Source organism: Ctenopharyngodon idella, chromosome 19 (genome assembly GCF_019924925.1).
Source record: "Ctenopharyngodon idella isolate HZGC_01 chromosome 19, HZGC01, whole genome shotgun sequence".
NCBI lineage: Eukaryota > Metazoa > Chordata > Actinopteri > Cypriniformes > Xenocyprididae > Ctenopharyngodon > Ctenopharyngodon idella.
The window spans coordinates 30802013-30820537 of NC_067238.1; the positions used below are offsets into that span (position 1 = coordinate 30802013).

Below are 18525 nucleotides of genomic sequence, written 5' to 3' on the forward strand. Positions count from 1 at the left end.
CTAATTATGAGGATGGCGTATCATTTATGATTAAATGAAATCATCATCCGTAGATTATGTTTGACCCTTGCTGAAATGAAAATTAATATGCTGTTCATCCTAAAGTGATAAATTCACTGTTTGCTTTGTACAATTTACATTTTGCCATTTTTTATTAGCCCTGAGCAAATGTGGGTTGATCTGACCACAATTTATCCAATTACCACAACCTTTTGTTAAATGTGAAAACCTCAGCTAATGGCACTTTCAAATATGAAAATGACCATTATTCAACATTTGCGAGACACATGCAGCTACTATGTCGAGGTGGGCAAAAACAGAGCCGGCAGGTCTCAGTGAACATTTATTTAGAACAAAAAGTTTAGACTTAGAATAGTTTTAAAAAGGTTTTTCTGTCAGATAGACAAAAAAAAAAAAAAAAAAAAAATCAGACAAACCACTTCAGACCTAAACAGACTCACAAGAAACTACTCCAGACTCCATTTGACTAGGGTTGGGAATCAAAAATCGATTCCAATTCCGGATTCAGATACTTAAGGTCAGGAATCGGACACTTGTTATACAATTAAAATTTCAATTCCTCTTATCGATTTCGCGTCTTCTTGCACTTGAACGGACAAATACACAAAATTATATCAAAATATCCTCGTAAACACAGTCAGTTTTGTCTTAAGTGAACGTAAACGAAAACGCGTGTGTAACAGTATATTGGATACGTGCATTCATTCTTAAAGTGACAGCAGCCTAATATTCCTGCCACCGTCTATAGTATAACGTTAATCGAACAACAAAAGACAAAGAGAAAATTCACTCGCTGATCTTGACTGAATAACTATATTTGTAATGCATATTTTATTTATAAAGTGCAGTGTTATTTTGCATTTGATTACAGTTTCTGTATCTGAATACTAGACCTACCTGAAAATCTTAAAACACTGTTTATTTCATTTGTATCTTTGTTCAGATGTTGCTAATTTTTTGGTTCTTATTTAAAGATTTAGTGTTTACTGAAATTTATATTAGTTAAGCTAGTTGTTTTTGCTGTGGTATTTTTGTTAAAAACATAGGCAAAGTTCTTTGTGTAAGTGTTAATTAGCCTGTTGATTTTTGTTCATGGTATTTAGCTGCAACTAAATGTTTTGCAAAAATAATCATATCTATTTTTTTTATTTTTTTTTTAATCGGAATCGATAAGAATCAGAATCAATAAGCAGAATCGGAATCGTTAAAGTTCTACAGCATTTATTAATCTTAGGTGCCAGGTAATTTCAGTATTCACTTATGCAATTTTAAAATCCAATGTTATATTGTTAACATTAGTTAATGCACTGTGAACTAACATGAACAAACAATGAACAATTAGTTTTACTAACATTAACAAAGATTAATAAATGCATTAAAAAATATATTGTTCATTGTTAGTTTATGTTAGCTAATGATGTTAATAAATGACACCTTATAGACCTTGTCAGGTTAAGACGCCATATTGAGTTTAACATGGATGAAAATGAGGCTGTAAGCCGGGATAGACTTACATTTTGTGTAAGACTTACATTTGGTGTACACTGTATAAAGGTCCTAGATCACGTGATTTTCACAACTGACAACTTTTAAAACTGTTTTATGGAGGGGTTTTTTTTTTTGGAAAGATGTTTCATCATCTGAACAGGTGGTGAATGTTGTTAAGCAACTACAGTCCATTGAACACACTGTATTCTATCCCTCACAGCCTCATTATCATTCCTGTCAAAAATTAAATATGGCACTACACTGACTAAGGTCTATTGTAAAGTGTTACCAAAACCACTTCAGACCACAGTGGTTGGTTGCTAAAGGTTGTTTGTCTGATAACAGGTTAATAATATTCTATAGGCCAGTTCAAAGATACGTTCCAAAAGCATAGCTGTGTGCTTCCTGTGCATTTTATGAAATATTCAGTGCCTATACGACATCTCAGCACTGAATTAATGTCATGAGGCATGGGCTAAGGGAAGGGAAATGAAGGATATCAAGTCAGATCATGTCCTCCCCATGCATGACATTTTTCATTGCAGTCATTGAGCGCTGTATGAAGACCTTGATGTGTACAGCAGCATGAATGTTAATAATGTACAACTGTATTCAAAGGTTCCCACATGTTAATTTTTTAACATCTTTGAGAGAATCTCAGGCTATAGTAAGAAGAACTCTTGCCAACTACACGAGAGGGTTACTGAGGTAACATGACATGCCTGCTGTTGCTAAGTGTTTACCGACATAATGACTGAAGCTCTGGCCTGAAGCGGTGATCATGTGACAATCACTGACTGTCAAATGGCTGCTGACTAGACTAACAATTTAGCACTTAAGCAAAATAACAAGAACAAGAGTGCTGTTGTTTGAATATCTAGTTAATCACAGCCATGATGGTATTCAGAACGCACCACTGCGAATGTGATAATGATTTTATACTAAAGTTCAATAAACAAGAATTTAATATAACTTACATTTTAGATACAATATTGAAAAGTCACTTATCTATTTTGTTTCAACAACAATCACCCAAAACATAATGTTCCAAATGAGGCCAAAATTGATTTTTTTTTTTTAACTTAAAACATTAAAAAGGTTAATGTTAATGGAAATAACAATAAAAAACAAACAAACAAACAAACAAAAAACCTAAAATTTCAGCGACTAGTTACAAAGGCAACATTGCTAATTTTCAATGAGTTTAATGTACAAAAATAACGAAAATTAAAAATGAAATAAAAAGACATTTAAAACAACTAAAACTACTAAAAATGACACACACACACAAAAAAAAAAAAAACTTTCAAAATGAAAACAAATATAAAACTAAAAATTAATTAAAAATATTAATAAAAACCATAATATATACCAATGATACTAAAAACAGTTTACGAATGAATCGGATAAGTTACTGATTCAACGACTCACTCATGCATGCTGACACTTCTTTTGTTCCTGAATGAATCAGGGTTTATGAACGAATCATCTGACTGATGATTCGATGACTCAATTATATAGACAGTCACTTGTCGCCACCTACAGGTGTAACAATGTAACCTGCAGAAACAGTCACTGGAAAATCCCCTTGTTTAAAAAGTCATAAAATGAATTGAATTGTGCACCTTAATTCTCTTAACGAGGGTTAGATTATCTTTTACATAATACAATGAAAAATAACATAATGCTTATTTATGCACCACTCACATTTGTTCCTTTGTAGTTTTAATATGAATAAATAATAAAAATTCCTCAGCTCAGTCTCAAGTTTCTGCCTGTTTACCATTTACAAGGTTGGCAAACCCAAAAGTGGATAGTTGTCAGAGAAATGTCGGCACCCTGCTAGCACTCTTACATTTTTCATCCTCCAGTATCTTCCCAGCTATCAGTGTCTACTTTCACTATCTCCTGTGTATTACAACGGCAACCTCTGCTTGTTTCTTTGTTGTTTCCTGTTTGAATTCTCAGACATTCTCAGGAGGTTTTCTCTCCTTTCACTGAAGCTCTCCACAGCTGTGCTCAATTCTCCTGCCTCCTCTCCTTCTAATGTCATTTTGAGCCTCCAATGCAGGCGAACTGTCTCAATTATCCTCTGTCTGCCTCCCCTGGCATGCTTGAGTTGAGTCCATCTTACAGCACTCAGAAGGTTCATGCCAAATTGGAAATCTCTGTATGCAATTAGGTTGTCCACTAAAGCATTCCTTAAATCTCCATGTCAAATAAATTTGACATGAATTTATTCCTAGCAAAGCTTTATGGTAAAGGTATAGATAACAATATGTAAAAAAAATCCCATTTGTGCAAAGCTGAGCAGAAGCCTTTCCCATCCTAGAAATAATATTACCTTGCAATTGAAATTAAGCTTTAGAAATGTAGGGCTACATCCACATTTCCTACAAAGCATATCAGGCGAATATATATATATATATATATATATATATATATATATATATATATATATATATATATATATATATATATATATATATATATATTTATAAGTCGCATGGGTATATTTGTAACAATAGCCAACAATACATTGTATGGGTCAAAATTATCGATTTTTCTTTTATGCCAAAAATCATTAGAATATTAAATAAAGACCATGTTCCATGAAGACATTTTGTAAATTTCCTACCATAAATATATCGAAATTTTTTTTGAGTGGGTATGCATTGCTAAGGATTTCATTTGGACAACATTAAAGATGATATATATATATATATATATATATATGGCAAAATATTAGTCTTGGTAAAAGTTAAGATTGTTAAATAACATTTGTGACATAATACCAGAAAAAATATTTTTGACTTTCTCTCATTTTCTTAAAGAAGAATAAGAAGCAAAAATCAAGGTTATGTTGAGGTTATTAAAATGCATAAATTTAAAGCAGAAAAGGTCATTAAAATGCATAACTTTAAAGCAGAAATGCAAAGCTTATAATTTTATAGAAGCACTTAAAAGTTGTGCCTGTTCAAAATTGAGCTGTAAAATTCATTAATCATCAGTGTTTTATTGTAGGTGATCCATTACTATGGCAATGAAGTTCTAAATCTACACAGATAAAGGTTAGCAAGCATTTTTTATTTATTTATTTATTTTCACATTGAAATCATGTTAAAATGAAAATTTTTATGACTTTATGTGCTATACTATCGATATGGTCAAGTGTCGATACTATCGAAGTGTCTCACTCAGATTATTGCAAAAATGAGGGACAAGTGGAAATTCTTTTTTTTTTTTTGTTATTCAACAAACTTTCCAACTTTTGAAGAGTAGTGTATATCATGCTGTACTGTCAAAATACCACTTACAAAATCTAGACTGATGTGACTGTAATAGGAAACCATCTAGAATGGGCGATCAGCACCACGGACAGCACCCAAACACTCTCAGTACAAGAAAGCCCTTGTTTCTTCAGGATGGCAGATAAAATGATTCCCATTCCCAGCTCGGCACCTCCGGGGGGTCACAAGCAGCGGACTGCAGAGATTAATGGCAGTGTCTTTGAGGAAATAAAATAGGGCTTGGCCAAAAATATATACATTTACAAAGAAAGAGAAAAGGAATTGGAGAAAGGGCACTTTATCATTGCCTCTTTACTCCATGTCCCTTGTGAAGAAGCGTACGGCTACATGCCAGAGCTTGAAAGATGGTAATCAAACAATTTCTCCAAAGGAACCCCCTTGTGGAGATTCAAATACCTGTTTATTGCCAGGACCATTGCTTTTTTCCCTGTTTTTGGCAGTGTGGCCTCCTCTTGATGGTTTTTGCTTTAATCATCATAATGTTATTTGTTTCTGCCATCTTAGGATCCTCGTATGTGCTGAAGAGAATACAGATTCCCTGTGATTATGTCACAAGGTCCAGGGACCTATATGATGTCAGAGGAAAATGGCAGCCAGCATGAGACTAAGGTACAAGAGAACAACACAGGGACAGCCATGCTGTGCTGCTCAGATAGCAGGAGAGAATGGAAAGTCTCCCAACAGCCTCTGCCTGAAACACAGAGATAGTACTTGTTCTCCTGAGGAGGACATGGACTAAAAGCATGACTGACTCTCTCATTTTGTTGCATGTATAATACATTCTCCATGTCATAAAACAAGAAGATATATTAAGGAGAAGGCGTGGGGAGGCACAGTCATAAAAAAGGTTTATGCACTGTGGGAAACTGTTGGAGGAAGTTGGAGGCTGGAACTCAGAGACAATGAAACACAATGCAGGTTCTCAGAATATCTCTGAATGCGTGTATGTATTGACGTTTCTCTTCAAAAAAGCTGACAACAACATAACCTGCTGTGCAGCTGTTATTTATAGAACTTACACTTGTTACACATCAATGCAAGGCTTCATATTACTTAAAAGATTCACTCTGTTTCTGCTCGTATTATTATTATTTTTATTAGTAACAGTGGCAGTAGTATATTTAATATATAATTTAATGATATAATAAAAATAAATATAATTGTTTTAGAACTTGCATGTTAAACATTACAACAAGGCTCTATACACTGTAAAAAGTAATATGCTATATCTACTCCATAAAATTTTGGCAACAGATTACAAGCAATATTATTAATTAAATTCAACAAATAGAATTGAGTTAGAATTAATGAAATGAATTCCTTAAATGTCAACCATTTAAAACAAGTAAAATTTAAACAAAAATATCTGAATAACAGACAGACGTCTAAGATGAATTAAGAACTCTTTAATTTTTATTGTCAACATTGAAGACACCTGATGATAACAAGTAGAATCACTGAAGGAAAGAGAAACACATGAATTAACAGAGGTTTAGATGTTGATGTTAAATTTATTGAAAATGATTGGTCACCATTATGATGTTCGGTGTTTCATTTAGTTAGGCAGTTTCACTCTTTGCTTTTTATGTCAGTTTGTAGTTTTTGCAATGGTGTTTGCAAATTTTACACATTTTAAATGGTTGACTTTTAAGGAATTAATTTGATTAATTCTAACTCAATTCTTATATGTTGAATTTAATTAATAATATTGCTTGTAATCTGTTGCCACAATTTTATTAAGTAGATGGAGCGTATTACTTTTTACAGTGTACTTATTAAGATTCACTCTGTTTCCACTTGTACAAAGTAAAAAAAAAAAAAATATATATATATATATATATATATATATATATATACAGCTTAATTAATGTAGTTCAGATAACATAATATTTTGAGTTTCTGTTGATTAAACCAATCGCCTTCATTGTATTAACTCAATTTCAATGAACTCAAAATGTTAAGGCAGGTAACTTACTTTTTTAAGTTAAACCAACAATTCTTTTTTACATTGTATTATTATTATTATCAGGGTTATTTTCATTAAAAATTAAACTAAAAGTATAAAAAGTATATAAATATATTAAAAAAAAACTTAAACTAAATGAAAATTTAGAAATGTTGCCTTGGCAATAAACTGAAATAAGTTTAAGTTGAAGCACTACAATTATTAACTGGAAATAAATAAAAACCAAAACTAACTAAAACTAAACCTGAAATAAAACTAAATTAAACCTAAATAGCAATATTTTAAAGTAAATGAATAAAATAATAAAAGCACATATTGAAATGACAAAAAAAAATGAACTAAAATGAACATGAAAACTAAAAATATAAAATTAAAGCTAATTCAAAATATTAATAAATCTATAATAAAACTAAAATAACACTGATTTACATATATAATTAATATATCATTTAAGTATTTATTGAATATAGAGTTATACAAAATTATAAAATATATAATTATACAAAATTAAAGAAATTGCTAATTATAATTAGGTTTATGAAAGATTAATGCAAGGCTCCATATTTTTAAAGATTTCTGATTGTATACTTACAATGCATATATATGAACAATGTCAACATATAAAAAAGTGGTCTGATTCTCACACTATATTCAATTTCTGAGAGTAGCTTTGTGTAAAATAAATAAATAAAATACAATTATTGTACAGAGAAAAAAAAAAAGGACTAGCACTTAGTAAGTCATGTAGGTTTGAAATGGTGTGAGAGAGAGTGAATAATGGCAACATTAATTTAAAGGAAACTAAATGCAGTTATACAGATCCTTACAGAAATTAACCAACTACTGTGTGTCACCTGATATTATGAACGATGCTGACGTGTCCTACATTCGTGTGCTTTCTAAACAAACGTGCCACAGAAAAATCCTGACGCCAGAGGACATGAAAGAGGAAAGGAGGGATTTTTGCACTCCTTCCTTTCTTTGAACTAGCTCCTCTGCCTTGTGCAGGAACGCCGGAGCTGCATGTCAAATCTGGTGGGGAAGCAGGCGGCGTCAGTCAGCGGCCAGTCAGATGGAACCGGAGAAGACGGGTGTAAGCTGTCCCACGAGATCCCGCGCTTTGATAACCCCGCAGGAGAAGGTCTGCGTGTGTGTGCTGTGAATGTGTCTCCTCTCTTTCACCGTGTGTATGTTAAATGATCCATACAAATGGTGTGATTGTGAACATGTGCCTTTGTGTTAGTGCTTAAGTGCACTAAGAGGATGTTTATTGGTTGTGTGAGTGTGTGTGTCTCTAACCTAGCTTTGCTGAAAAAAACTCTGTTTTTGACAAAACCTCATTCTGAGGACATACTCCAATGAAATGTACTCTGAATCAAGGGTTTTCAAACTTTTTGATGCCAAGGACCCCAAAAACACAATGACACATCCTTCAGAAATCTTTCTAATTTTTTTTTTTGGGGGGGGGGGAATATATGTTTTGATTAATAGCAAGTTCAATAGAACATTTATTTGAAACAGAATTTTTGTATTCACTGTCACTTTTGATCAATTTAATGCATTCTTGCTGAATAAACATATTCTAAAAAAAAAAAAAAAAAAATACTGACCCTAAACTTTTGAACATTAGTGTGTGTAAAAAACAGATTTATTGCTTATTTATACACTATTGCTAAAAATAGTGCTGTTAATTGAATAAAAGAATCACAATTAATCTCATGATTTCCCATCAGTCTTTAGAACGCAAAATCAAATAGTAATATCATCAAATTTGGTAAATGCATTTAAATTTTAATATTTAATGAATACCTTCATTTAACACATTAACTTTAACAGGCCTGAAAATACATGTTAGAAAGTCAAGCACCCTCTTGTGGCCCACTGAGGGTCCCGAACCCAAGTTTGAAAACCCCTAGCTTATTTTAATGGATTTGAACGTGGCTCTTCCAATCAAAATCAGTTTAATAAATAACATTTTCTTATTCTAACGCTAACCCTTTATTAATATATATATATATATATATATATATATATATATATATATATATATATAAATTGATTTAACAAATATTTATAATTGATAATAGTGATTGTTTACACTTTATTTCCACTTTAGACATTCTACTAACTTTAAGTCTCTTTGCATCATGTCAACTAACTCTCATTAGAGTATTCGTAGACTGTAAAGATACAGTTAGCAGAATATGTTGATGTACTTGAAAAGTCAGTAGAATGTCTAAAGTGGACTATTGAAATAAGGTGCACTTGCACAATGCAAGTGTTTTCTGCTACTTTCAGCCAGACGCAGTTATCATTTTCACATCCAGCGCCATGTTGTTTAAATAGCAAATGCACTCACGTCCATCTGTTTGCCCATGGGTGTGCTGGTCTGAAAACGAGGTTTGTTCAGGTGCATTGTTGGGGTGTTGCTATTTTGAGGCACCTGAAAATGACTGCGCCATTGACCAACTGAAACCTGGTCTAAAGTCAATGGCTGTTATTTAAAGAGCGTGTTAGTAATATGCGCCTATAGGCACGTGTACACTCTGCCTGTTACACACACAGGGACGCGCATGAGCACACAAACATGCCAAATATTAAAAATAAAAGGATTACAATGTAAAAGATTATTATTGTATTGATAAAAATGCCTGCTATACATGTCATAATGGATAGTCATTGCATGTATTAGAATTACCTATTTGCAGTGATGACAGATGAAATTGGCTAATTATTTGACCAATCATGGCAATACACACATGTATTTAAACTGACTCATCAGGTTGAGGGTGTCTATATTCCGCCATGTAAATAGCGTACCTGGCTTTTAAAGGGATTGGGAGATGATACTCTGATTGGTTTATTGCACGTTATGCCCAAAACACACCCATGACTTATTAAGAGACTAGGTACAACCCTTTTGGACCATTTTTTCTGTCGTTAAACTAGCAAAAGTGGATTCGGACACACCTTAAGTGCGTCTGCGTATGTGCTTCAGATTATGTGCTTAGATCATTAAAATAGGACCCAAATTGTTACCGTGATTATGATTGATTACTAAGCATGTAACTATAATAATTCATTGACATAAATCCAAATTGACAGTCCTAACCTACTTTTAAGCAAAAGGAAAATCTGAGAGAGAGCACCTACTATCAGAAAAAAGTCACGCATCTGCTCTTGGTGTGAAGTCATGCTGACGGATGTGCCTTTCATTTACACGTGGACACAAACTCCCACAAACACAAGCATGCGGGGGAAGTGCCTGGGATCTTCATTACAAAGGCTGTGAATGCATCCCTCTACACCTACTCCTCCACTCTCAAGGTCATTCCCTCAGCTGGGCCATCAATCAAAGCAATGCCTCTGCAATCCCATTGTCCTGCATGCCTATGACTAAAGTGGATGCTGGCACGTCTTCTGTGGTGAGTGGCGAGCCGGTGACATCCAGAGATTCGAATTTGAATATATGAGAGAAGTAGAAATGTATTGGGAAGTAGACCTGGTTGGGGTAGTGTGCACACTAGGAGCTTTCTGCTTTAATCACTCCTGTCTGACCCGCATCTGCATGCATCGGTAGCTTGGCAATGACTGATAAGGATTATATAAAATGCCTCTGCTGAAGTCAACAGCATGGAAATTGGAGCCAGGACCCAAACGTATAGTACAGAAGCATCATGTCATGATGGAGGTGAGACAGCATCCTGAATCACAGGAAGTCCCTGTAGAATAACTCAAAAGACGTCAAGAGCCAGCAGTAGTAAAAGCTGACAGAGAGAAATAGTGATAAAAAAAAGAGTGAGAGAAAGATCCAACTTTTTGACTCAAAGGTCCTCTGCTGTCCAGTACAATAGAGTGGAGCAGGGATGACTTCAAAACCAGGAAGACTAATTTGCCAGTGTTTCCCTTGAGATTTTCCTATGGGTTTTTATAATGTTTTTTCCCCCCTCAATTTATGAGTAAAATAAGGTTCAGGTAAACATAAGTTGATGATACTTGAACGTTTTGTTCTTCAAAATAAAACACACACACTCACACCCTTTATTTAGTTACTTATCAGAAACGTACATTTTTTAAAATAGACCCTATTTTACTCTTAAACTGAAAAAAATCCATTATACAAACCCATAGGAAAATCTTGAGGGAATTAGTGACGAATTAGTCTTCCGGGTTTTGACATCATCCCTGCACCACTCCATATTCACTACGATATTTTTGGCAATTCAGCTGTAATGATTATATTATAAATATTTGCTTGCTTTCGATTTTTTTTTATTAATCTTGGAGTATTTATTCTGTTATGAAGCGGCAGGGAAGAGAAGGGGCGAGAATCCAGTTGTAGCAAAGTTTATTCAAAAAACACAAACAAAGATAATCCAAACCAGGAACAAGGTTCATAAAAAACATGCAAAGACAACAACCGACAAAAGACAACTGAAACACGGGTATAAATACACGGAAACAAGGGGCTAACGAGGAACAGGTGTAAATAATGAATCATTATGGAAACAAACAAGGCAACTATGGAAACAAAGGCAAACAGGAACTAAACACAGTGAAACAATGGAACAAGGGGAACAGAAAAATACACTTCAAAATAAAAGTCCATATATCAAAACCAGGGAACATGTAACAGATATATTTAATTAATTAACCATAATTAAAGGATTAGTTCACTTCAGAATTAAAATTTCCCTAGATATGTATATCTTTCTTTCTTCAGTCAAAAAGAAATGATGGGTTTTGAGGAAAACATTCCAGGATTTTTCTCCATATAGTGGACTTCAACAGGGACCAACGGGTTGAAGGTCCAAATGTCAGTTTCAGTGCAGCTTCAAAGGGCTCTACACGATCCCAGACGAGGAATAAGGGTCTTATCTAGAGAAACGATCTGTCATTTTCTAAAAAAAAAAATATATAAAAATTATATACTTTTTAACCACTAATGCTCGTCTTGCACTAGCTCTGTGATGTGCCACACATGATGTAATCACGTTGGAAAGGTCACGCGTGACGTAGGCGGAACAGGCGAACACTAACATTCATGCTTTATGTGAACAGCAGCATATTTTCAGCCTGGTCAGGTATTGAAATTTGCAAAATGATGATATTGTACTGTAGTGCATTTTTAGTACCGGTATATCGCAGAGTCCTAGTCTGCATGTGCACAAAAACTTTGAATGAATTTTTGTCGAGGAACAATAACATGCTGCCACCACAATGGCTGACAAAGCCTCTCTGTGGGTTTGGAAAAGCATACGGTATTCCAGCACACAAATGACAGACAGAGACACACATACATACACCTCCTTCCACACACCGAACACATTCAGACTATGACTGAGTGGGATTCACATCACAGTCTTCCCGAGAGTTAGGACAGATGTTAACCTGACACAGACTCACAACATATGCAGCCCTGTGGCGCAGCTCCGCATGGGGCCTCACAGCACCGCTTTGACTGTTCTAAATCCAACCAAATAAAGAAAGCCTGCACACACCCTGCCGCTCAGACAATCAGACTCAGGTGCTCTTCAATTATTAACTGCAAATCACTGCCATCATACTTTGATGTCATCTTTAGGTAATGTGGATCAGATAAGAAATGAAAATCAGATAATTACCTCATATTATTCAGATTGGCCATTATGGCAAACGGCCAAGAAACAACAATGTGCAAATAACAGGTACTTTCAAATGCACTGTAGGGGTACGCTTGAGATTCATTTACTCATCCTTGTGTATTTCTAAACCTGTATGACGTTCTGTCGTCTGTGGAACACAAAAGACGATATTGAAGAATGCTTTAACTGTTTGGACCTCGCTGACTTTTATATGGACAAAAAAGCACACAATTTTGACTTGTGTTTCACAAAAGAAAGAAAGTCATTCAGGTCTTTTTAAGCTGTTTATGCAAGATGCCGTATACACTACCAGTCAAATATTTGCAATAATCTTTCAATGTTTTGTTTGTTTGTTTTGTTTGTTGATTTTGCTCACCAAGGCTGCATTTATTTGATCAAAAATACAGTAAAAACAGCAATATTGTGAAGTATTATTACAATTTAAATAACTTTGATCCTTTTAATATTTAAAAATGTAATTTATGTGATCAAATCTGAATTTTCAGCATCATTACTCCAGTCTTCAGTGTCACACGATCCTTCAGAAATCATTCTAATATGCTGATTTGCTGCTCAATTATTACCAATTATTATTTATGATCAATTATCAATATTAGTTATTATTATGATGCTGAAAATTTAGCTTGGATCACAGGAATAAATTACAATATATTCACACAGAAAACAGCTATTTAAAATTGTAATAATATTTCACAATATTACTGTTTTTACTGTATTTTCATCAAATTCAGCCTTAGTAAGACTTCTTTTAAATAAACACATATATATAAAAACCTTAATTATTCCAAAATATTGACCTGTAGTGTAAGTGTGTGGGAGATAGTTAAGGTCGACTCATTTACTTATTAAAACAAAGATTATTTGGCCTTCTGAGTGGGCATGCTGCATTCTGAAAGTATGATTCATTATTGTTGAACGCCTCAGATAACCTCACACTTAGTCACATTCTCTCATGGTGACAGAGAAAAGGGGTATCATTGGTGCTCAAGGCATGCCATCTTTTGTGTTATTATATCCTACAGGAGCCGACAGCCCCTCAGCTATGTAATTGTTATTGATGGTGTGGCAATGCTACCGTTTTTAATTTTTTTTGCAATGTGTCTGCACACCAAGAAGCCTGTACAGCACCACGTTCCCCAACAAGGTCATCCCTCCAATCCATTGCATTAACAGCGGGTGCCAAGCAGCCTGCAAATGGAACAGAACTCTTTGAAGTCACTTCCTCAAAGCAACGCCCACAGCATCACATGTGTCACCTCAAACACACAATAGAGCTTTTTTTTAACCACCACTGCTACAATCTCTTTAAAGGGATAATTCACACAAAAATGAAAATTCTCTCATCATTTACTCACTCTCATAGCGTTCCAAATCTGTATGACTTTCTTCTTTACAGAAGGTGAAATTTTGAAGAATTGTTCTAGTCGTTCTTTTCCTTGCACTTACAATGAACAGGGATTGTGACTTTGAAGCTTCAAAAAGGACACAAAACACCATAAAAATATGGTCCCATATGACCTGTGCTCTAGATTCCAAGACAAACCCAAGCTGAAGTCATTATTCACTGACAATCTTCGCCTCCAGTGAGCAGTTAAAGTCAATCAGAATGAACAATTCTTATTTTTTATTTATTTATTTTTTTTAAATGGAATATTGTGATCCTTATTAGGTCTCACTTTATATTAGGTGTCTTTAACTACTATGCACTTACGTCAATCAATCAATCAATCAATCAATCAATCAATCAATAAACCAATCAACCAACCAACCAACCAACCAACCAACCAACCAACCAAATAAAACCAACCAACCAACCAAATAAAACCAACCAACCAACCAACCATTCAATACATGTTAGGTGCAATAAATATTGTGTTCATTTTGTAATGAAAAACACTTTTGCTTCTATTGATACGGGTAAGGTTAGTGACATTTTCAATAATAACAAAGGGATAATTCACCCAAAAATGAAAATTCTGTCATCATTTACTCACCCTCATGTTGTTACAAACCTGTATGAATTGCTGAACACAAAATTGTGTATGAATTGCTTTTTTTTCATAGTATTTTTGGGTGAACTATCCCTTTAAATGGGTACTTCACTACTGGCAAAATGGGCTTTCAGTAAAACTTGTCTGCCTACACAGTAGAAAGGTGAATTTTTAATTGAAATTGGTGCTAGCTGACTAGAGAAAACAGAGAAAAAAGGCTGTTGTCTTCCCTTTTGCCAAGTAGGTAGGAAAACTTCAACACCCATAATGCACTGGGCATGTTGCCGTCCAAGGCCACGCCCACCAATCTGCTACTGATACACTTACCAGAGTCAAATACCACCTTGCTTTTACCACTTCGCAAACTTTTATTCATAATGGTGTCGACTTGCATTGTTCCCGGGTGCAAGAAGCGTTTAGCGGGAGTGAGTTACGTTCAGTTTCCAGTAAAGGATCCAAGACAGTGTTTGTAGTCAACATTTCTATAGTCACATACAGGTAATAAATCTGTTGCAATAGTGTTCATTTTTGCCATAATGCTGTTTAAAGTGTAGACATAGTACAATACAATTTTCATTGATAAACCAGTCTTACAACTTTTCTGTTAATAACCCTCTGTTGATCCGACTGTCTGTGGGCGAGGATAGAAAAATGCAGAAGTACAATTTGTAGTTTTCACAAAAGCTGCCAAAACGCATCATCCAACGGACTTTTACCGAAGAAGCTTGTACAGTGCCACGTTCCCCAACAAGGTCAAAGTTTTATGATCTCTTTATGAACTTTTTGAAGCGTCAAAGTGGTAGTAGACTGGACAGAAAGCTCTCAGATTTGAAAAATATCTTCATTTGTGTTCTGAAGATGAACAGAAATCTTATGGGTTCAGAATGACAAAAGGGTGAGTAATTAATGACATAATTTTTATTTTTAGGTGAACTAAACCTTTAATTCACACAAACCTTTTATGTCACTTTGGAAACTAAGAAGAATACAATAGTATAGACCACTATTTGCATCCTCTTTGAATCTTTAAAGCCTCTTTGCTCACAGTTCTTCATCACTTTTCCTTCCCGCCAAAAAAGAAAGTTATATAGGTTAGTAATAGCATGTGAGTAAATGAATACAAATAGAAATAAAAATCTTTTGTGGCTGCACTACTCCTTTAAGAGAGCCAAGCTAAATCCAGCACAAACATACGCACACAGCTCTAACTCCCTCCCAGCGATTAAAATGTCAGAGGCAAAGCCAAGCTGCTGCAGGAATATTAAAACTACACTGTCTTCCATTTTTAAGACCTGAGCTAAGGGGATGGAGAGAGTCTATGAACACTTGGAGCAAACTCTTTGATGCATCTGCACTGAAATAATCTCATGCGAATGTGACACACTCATTTTAGAAAACTTCAGCTGAGGCCCTGCAGAAGTTGCAGTCAGGGAGTATAATCCACAGACTGGAGAGTGTTGCTGAACGCGGGAAGAGCAGCGGTGGATGCGGAATGACTCACGTACACTGAGCACTGCAGTTTCTCTTCCCTGCTGCAGAGAGGAAAGGGGGAGAGCAGTCGAGATTCGAGAAGTAAATTGTGTGGGAAGTTATAGTATATCCTGCCAAATCTTGCCAGGACAGTAATGAGACAGGATAAAGTATCAGAAAAATTGTCTAACTTGTCCAGCTGTCAAGCATTTTCTACAGCACAAATGTAAGCAGACTGGAGCAGAATCAGCTGGCATACTAGCTTTACATATACACATAGAAACAAAATAAAATAAAGATAAATAAAGAGATTATATTTGAGAATTATGACAAAAAATGATATCAAATTGATATATTTTATTTGTAATTTATAAATATTTTAAAATTTTTTTTTTTGCCTTGGGGCAGAAATGTTTTGTACAATGTTTTAATAAATTTTTGCATAATGCTTTTAACCAGGATAGAGGTCATTACCAAGTTGCCATGTGGCTAATTAATTTCATTTTAATTTAATCTAACTCTCATCTATAAACAGATTCACAATAAACAAATGACTTAATCTCAGTCATTACACTATTAATTAGACTTAAGCATAAGCAGACAGGGCCAGGATTAGACCTTAGTTTAATTAGGATATTTAAGCAGCTTTAATAAACATGCCTTGAGAAAAATCAATGGCCCTGATTTAAAAGGGGCATTATAGGTCTCCTTTACACAATGTAATATAAGTCTCTGGTGTCCCCAGAATGTGTCTGTGAAGTTTCAGCTCAAAATACCCCACAGATCATTTATTATAGCTTGTCAAATTTGCCCCTATTTGGGTGTGAGCAAAAACACACCGTTTTTGTGTGTGTCCCTTTAAATGCAAATGAGCTGCTGCTCCCGGCCCCCTTTCCAGAAGAGGGCGGAGCTTTAACAGCTCACGCTTCGGTCGCTCAACAACAACAAAGCTGGAGAATCTCACGCAGCCAAAATGACGACGGTGTTCAGCCTTACATTGTTCAAACCGGAGTCGACACTGATGGAGAGACTCAGGAAGAAGTTACAACTTTTAGAATGAAACTGGACGTTTCTGAATGGTTAGTGGATAAATTAATGTAGCTGCTGTGGAGTTGATTCAACTCATTCACTTGTTAATCTTTTGTGCAAATCCAGCGTTGAATTGACCCTCGTTTGTGAAGCAGTCTGGCGTAAAATGACGGCATGGCAACAACACTTTACTACAACAACTCTAAAGCAGCTCAACATGGCCTCACCCCCTTTGTTGTGTGTTAGAGTCTCACAGCTAATCTGAGCCTAATTAGACTACAAAAGAGGTAACACTAGTGTCCACCAAAGCCTCTCCTGTCTAGTACATTTGTTTATTGACGGATTGGCCATAGCAGCAGCAGCAGGCACAAGATGAGGGGCCGAAACACCGATAAGAAGCTGAGAAAGCAGAGCACCATGGGAAAGCGCAGTCCTAAAGGGCCGTGACCAGTTGGCACTAATCTTCAATGGGCTCGGCTGCCTTTATCCGCAGGTGCACTCTGAGGTGTTGGCTCGGCCCACTCCAACAGATGGAGAATGATGGATACAATGTGTGAGGAGAAGGGTGACATCCTCCCCTACCCACAAGTCCCAGCGAGGAGGCTCGTGCGGAGTTGAGACAGAAGTACAAGTCTGGGGTTAGAAGTAGGTCAAGGAAGTACTACAAGGCTAGTGAAGTAGTTGTTTTCATGCTAATGAGAGCAGCTGAACTGGAGACAAAAGGAAGGCCAGACAGCCTGTACAAAAAGCACATCAGCACTTGCTCCCGGGGCCTTGAATGTTTAACAATGCTACGACTATTTTCTTTAGTCTCATTACAACACATCAAGTGGGCTGGGAGTTAGAGACCTCCTGGAGACTTTATAGGGAAACACATTGTCTTTTGTTTACTAGTTAAAAAAAAAACATTATTGCTTTTCTCTCTGCAGCATTAAATGTGTGTTTCATCAATATCGATTGAAACACGCATTTAACGTGATCTTATTAATAATTGTAGGTATTTGTAGGTAAAGTGTTGTCTTTTGCACATAAATTTTCATGCGTTTGCATAAACACTAAAATGTACTTCATGATGTTGACAGCATCTAAAACAACACACACACACACACACACACACTTAAAATAATTTTTAAATTAAACTATATTTAAAAATACTTGATTTAATTATAATTTAAATTATTGTCAATGTAAACTTGTTTGTATTTTTGTCTATTAAATATAATAATAAAAAAATACAAACAAGTTTACATTGACAATAATTTAAAATAGAATTAAATAAATAATAAATAATAATTGAACATAAAAATCATAATTATTATTTATTATTTATTTCATTATAATTTAAATTATTGTCAGTGTAAACTTGTTTGCATTTATTTTCCTATTATGATTTTTATAATATTTAACTATTATTTATTATTAAATTATTTATTTATTCTTATTTAATTATAATTTAAATTATTGTCAATGTAAACTTATTTGCATTTATTTTCCCATTATGATTCTTATAAAAAAATCTATATAATAGTAAAATGCAAATATAAATGAACATATATATATATATATATATATATATATATATATATATATATATATATATACAT

At 34.6% G+C, this 18525-nt stretch overlaps 1 protein-coding gene across 1 annotated transcript in view; it reads right to left on the bottom strand.

The window, feature by feature from the left end:
• The window catches only part of csmd3b (CUB and Sushi multiple domains 3b), a 484809-nt gene that overhangs the window by 337294 nt on the left and 128990 nt on the right, over positions 1–18525 (bottom strand).